The following is a 6,000-nucleotide window of genomic DNA, read 5'->3' on the forward strand; positions in this document are numbered from 1 at the left end:
GTTTATGAAAATATAAGTATAATTTTATAGCATTTGATTTTAGAAAAATGTAAGTATATAAATATGTATTATGTTGGAAAATACTGCTGAAACTGATGAGATATTCTGATTATTTGTAAAACCCATTTTGTGTGGCATGAGTAGAATTTATGATAAATTACTGTTTTCTGGGAACATAATAGTACTATGGTTATCATTTGCCGGCGTATGGGCCAAGCTATGGTTATGATTTGCTGGCGTACGGGTTGAGTTATGGTTATGATTTGCCGGCATACGGGCCAAGCAATGGATATGATTTGCTGGTGTACGAGCAGAGCTATGGATATAATTTGCCAGCGTACGGGCCAAGCTATGGTAAAATATGAAATGCCGGTATACGGGCCAATGATTTTCATGATATATAAATATACAAAATGATGCGATGATGTTGATTTGGCAGTTAATAATATGAAATATCCATGTATCACAGTTTGATTATATGTTATATGTTATCAAAACCTAGTTGCCTTGGTTTAGGCTAGCACTTGCACGGAACTGCTACTATGTGTTCATGATCATCATGATATTGTGTTAACGCTGCTGTACGGAGTAGCATGAGAACGAATAGTCGATGTGGTTTTAAGAAGTGTGAACGCCCCTGGTGTACAAACCAGGTCTGGCAGACTCATTGGACTTACAGACTGTACTTTTGACTTAGCAGTGGTCGGCCAACCATTCTCAGGTCCCGCCTTCGGGCCACACAACCCAGTCATGTGGGGATAATACATGACAACAACCAACTAACCTACCAATGTTGTTTTCTTATTATTATTATTATTATTATTATTATTGTATGAGATGGATTATGCTTTAAAAAATCATGTATGTTCTTCTATGCTATGATTAAATATGTTTTTCCCAGAAATGATATATACAGTTTTACTAGTTATGTTTATGTATATGATTATATGTATATCACAGAAAAGCTCATGTTGCCACACACTAGTATTAGTTTATTTCCCTTACTGAGAGGTGTCTCACCCCAAATTATATGAACTTTTCAGGAGCCCCTGATAAGAGAGTGGATAAAGCTCCACTGAGGTAGTTTTGCTTATCTGCCCTTTCTGAAGGGTATGTATTTTGGTAGGGTTGGGTGATCTTATGGGAAACAACCCTAGGACTGGTTTTTGACTGTTTTGAGATGTATATAATGAATATAGTAACTCTGGTATTGTGTTAGATAATACGTGGAGATGTATATGATTTTATGTTTCCTGCTGCTTAGGCTTCCGTATTATATCTCTAAAGTATCTCTGGTACCCACGGGTTCAGGTTGATCATGATCTGCTGGATGTGTTATACTGGTTTTATTATATTATGAAAAAAATATATATGGAAATTAAGCAGGTCGTTACAGTGAAATGTATTATATGTTACTAGAACCCGGATAACTTAGTTTAGTTTCACGAAGCACGGTACCGTAGCTATATGTTCAAGTTCACGTTCATGTTAGTGCTACCACACATCTCAAATAGAGTGTTGGAGATGGCAGTCGATGTGGTTTCATGGTAGTGCAGGTGTCCCTCTGATAGTCTGAACCAGGAGGGGCAAGCTCATCGTACTTACAAACTTATATTGACTCAGCATGGTCGGCCAGCCATTGTTAAGTCCCACCTTCAAGCCGCACAACCCTATCATGTGGGGGGGAGGGTGAGACATGACATCAGCTAACTATCCATCCTGGGTATTATTTCAAGTATTGTACCGTTATATAAGATGATTTACATGATTCAGAAATACAGTATAATATGTTATGTTATGAATAATTATGTTTATTCAGAAATCATACAGACAGTTTTTACTAGGTACTGTTTATATTTATCACAAGATTACTCATGTTGTCACACATTGATGTTAGTTTATCTCCCTTACTGAGAGGTGTCTCACCCCAGCATTACAAACATTTCAAGAAATCCAGGTAAGAGGGCGGATAAAGCCCCACAATAGTAAAAGTTGACTGAGCTACCCTGTCAGAAGGGTAAGTAGTTGAGCTAGGGTCAGATGGGTTTTTGGATTGAGACCCCAGGATATCTTTTTTGGATCCTTTTTGTGGATGATTGTATATATTTGATAGATTCAATAGAACTTTGGTATGGTTTCTGGTGTTGTATGGTATATATGTAATTTTATGTTTTTCGCTGCTTAGGTATCAGAGTTGTATGGTAGGTATATCCCTGGTACCCATGGGTCTAGGTTAATCACAACTATGACAGTTTAACAGGATATTAGGATTATTATGTATGTTGAAAAAAAAATATATGGTAAAATAGGCAGGTCGTTACATTACTCACCTTACCAATTCTAATTAGGCGAACATATCTGATCATTTTACCAAGGTGCTAGAGCTTGCGTTGAGTTGGAATGCTTCTCGAAATCCCACCTCTTTTCTTATGTTGGGTGGACCTAGTTTGTCTCCACTTTCTCTTTCCTCTTCAATTTAGTTCTACTCCTCTAAAAATTCATCGATTCATCTAAATTTATGTATTATTTTTTGCTTGCACTATTAGTTCTCTCATGCCCAAGGAGGCTAGAAATTCACCAAGCCTTAGCCTCGTGGTTGAGGCAACTAGTGCCCACCTCATGCTTTAGATCTTTCACTTAAAGGGTGACATTGGTGAACCAACTTAGTCTTTGTGCACTTCCTTTTTCCCTTTGTACCAGGCTTATCATTAAGTGTGTTGAAGTCTTCTCTTTCTCCCAACTACTATGTTGTGTATAAACTCATATTTGCACAACGGAATCTAAATGCGGCAACTAATGAAGGAAAAATATAGAACACACACGCAGTATATCTAAAAGAAAGAACAAAAATTCAAAGATTTACGTGGTTCGGCAATGCCTACATCCACGGGAGCAATCAGTAAAGGTTTTCACTATGTAAATATTAAAGGAGACAATACAATACAATTCATAATGATCTTCTTTTCTAAATACACTCAGAAAAATGTATAAATAAAGTTTTCTTCGAAGGTTTCCCCCCAAAACCCAACCAACTTAATGTTCATATTCAAATTTTGAACTCATCCATGCTGCCCAGAAAAAAACTGTCAACGATTTTAGAAAATCCGTTGACAGCTTCAAATAAAAATTAAATACTGCCTCTGCTGCATTGTTGCATTATAATTTCCATTCATGTTTTCCCTTTGAATGTAAGTCATAATTCACAACAAACTCCACCTTGGTGAACATATGCCCTGCAAGAACCCAAACCGTGATATAGGGAATTAATTAATTAATTAAGAGAAGGGTTATAAATAGATATTTTCATTACTTATCAGTTAAGAAAACTCAAATTCTCTCTATATCTCTCTAGAAGCTCAACCTACTCTCTTTCTTTCTAGATTTCTTCGCCGTTTGTAGCGGGAATCATAGATCCGATATTACCACGAGGATTAGGGAAGGATTCTAAATTTTACGGATTGGATTTTCGTTTCGGGCATTCTCAGGTTTTGGCCCAAAATAAAGGTAAGGCTTGGTTTTTAGTTCTGATTCAGTAGTCTTGTAGGTAACAGAGTTGTGAGCGAGTTTTGTACTGTGGGTTGTAGGTTTTGGAACTCGATTCGCGATTTAGGGGTCTTGGAGTTTGGGATTTATCATTCGGGAAAAGGTAAGGGGATTCAGTTTATGTTGGTTATTTTTTAAATCGGACTTAGTAGAACTATGGTTCACGGTCCTGCGTGCGTTTTGGTTACTCATTTGGGGAAATCTAACGGGTAAAATTGTGGGTTTTCCATGTAACAGTTTTTGGGAAAAAAGGGGTACTGGGTTGCATTCCCTGGTTTTGTTGGAAAACCTTTGGTATACTATGTTATGTATTGTGTTGAGGATGGTCGTGCCTTGACTTTATTAAACTGTGTACGTTTGGAAAATCATGATTTATAAATTACCAAATGGGTGTGGGTTGTTTGGTTATATGAGTATGCATAGTTGTGTTTTTGATGAAATGCAATAGGAACTAGCTTCCAAGTTGTTCCAGATACTGAAAGAGTGTCCGGCTCTATAGCTGAGGGGATATGTTTATCGCCTGTCATGTTTGGCAAGAGTGTCCGACTCTATATCCAAGGGCGTGAACCATACCGGTTGATCATTGAAAGGTGTGGATCCACTAGTTTGTACCGATACGATGTCATGGGAGCCTGGGGTTCGCCATGTGTCAAGGACGCCGTGTATCATGGGTCAGCTATAGGCCGACGCCGGGTATCACGGGCCGGCTTCAGGCCGAAGGGTGTGACAACACCGGGTTACTTGATCATGTGTGTGTGTGTGTGTGTGCACTGTTTCGAAACTATTTTGTGAAAGTACTGGAATTGCATTTAACTGTATATGTTTTTCAATCATGATAACACTCAAATGCCACACACCGATATAACCTGTATTTGTCTTACTGAGAGGTGTCTCACCCCTACTGTACGTACATATTTTTCAAGTCCTTCGGGTAACCAGAGCTAGCTACCTGGTGTAGGAGCGTAGTGTTGGTGTATTGCGGGGAGTACCTGGGTAAGTCCTAAGCTTATGCTGGGTGGTCTTTTGGGGGTTTGACTGCCACCTAGATTTGTGTTGTATTTTGTGGAGTTAGACTCCTTTGTATAGAATCTGGTATGGTACTATACATGTATAGAAAGACTTATCTTCCGCTATGTTTCCGTGGTATATGTGAATGTGTATAGGGTGCCTGGGAACCCCACGGGATCGGACCCTCATTCATGGTACTGTGTCATTGGTGATTTGTATGATACACGGACATGTTAGGTTACTTATTCACCCTCGAGTCCCATTACTGGGTTCGGGGTGTGACATGCCCCTTAGGAGAAATCGAAAAACATAAACCTGCTACTCCACCTTGAACTTGGAACATTAGGTCGGGTCTGTCTCCTTTCTAGCACTTGGAGATATGAAGCAAGTCTGAGCAATGCTTGAAATTTTCAATAGTAACTAGTTTTGTCAAAATGTTCGCTACATTTTCAGATGTGTAAACCTTCTCCAATACAAGTTCACCTGAAGTAATCAATTCCCAGACCCTATGGAACCTTAAATCAATATTCTTGGTTCTAGTATGGAACACTTGATTCTTCGCCAAGTAGATAGCGCTCTGACACTCACAACATAGCACAATGCCACTTTGTTGTATACCTAACTCTTTAACCAAACTGGTAAGCCATAAAACTTCCTTTACAGCTTTGGCAACTACCATGTATTCAAATGTAGTTGTAGACAATGCTACCAAGGATTGTACAATGGACCTCCAATATATAGGTCCTCCCAAAAGGGTAAAGACATAACCCGTTGTAGACATTCTATCATCCATATCCCCTGCATAATCAGTATCAACAAATCCCACAACTGATGGACTATCTTTTTTGTAGAGACCCGGTGAATTATATTAATTAAATAATAGGAGGAGGAGAGGAAAAGAAATTGAAATAGGAAATTCGGCAGGGTCTCGTCGACGAACGAGCTTCTTGGGCTCATCGATGGGAACACGTGTCTTGTCGACGAGAAGATACTGAGAAGGCTGTTTCCGAGCCTGAAATTCGTCGACAAAGGGTAAGTGTTCGTTGACAAAATTCCTTCATGGCCTCGTCGATGAAGTGACATGTCTCATTGACGAAGACACGTGGCTAAGCATTATATATTAGGCCAAGATCACCCTTTCTGTGAAAGAAATTTCTTCTCTCAGCTCTCTCTCTCTCTCTCTCTCTCTCTTTCTCTCCTATATGGTTTCCTCACCTTCTCTCTAGAAATCCGAGCCGATTTTCTACTGGTTTGACGATTTGAAGCTGCCACACTACTCTTGGAAATTTTCTCTTCATTTCTACTGGAGTAGATCGTTGGTAGGGCTAACTTGGACACCATCCTAGATTCAGGGTAAGTTGGTTATCTTAGGCTTTTTGATGAATATTTGGTATTTCTGGAGTTGTAGAAAAGTAGTATTTGGAGAAATACTGAAGTTCTGTTAGGGGA

This window comes from Malania oleifera, chromosome 6 (assembly GCF_029873635.1).
Source record: "Malania oleifera isolate guangnan ecotype guangnan chromosome 6, ASM2987363v1, whole genome shotgun sequence".
NCBI classification, from domain to species: domain Eukaryota; kingdom Viridiplantae; phylum Streptophyta; class Magnoliopsida; order Santalales; family Ximeniaceae; genus Malania; species Malania oleifera.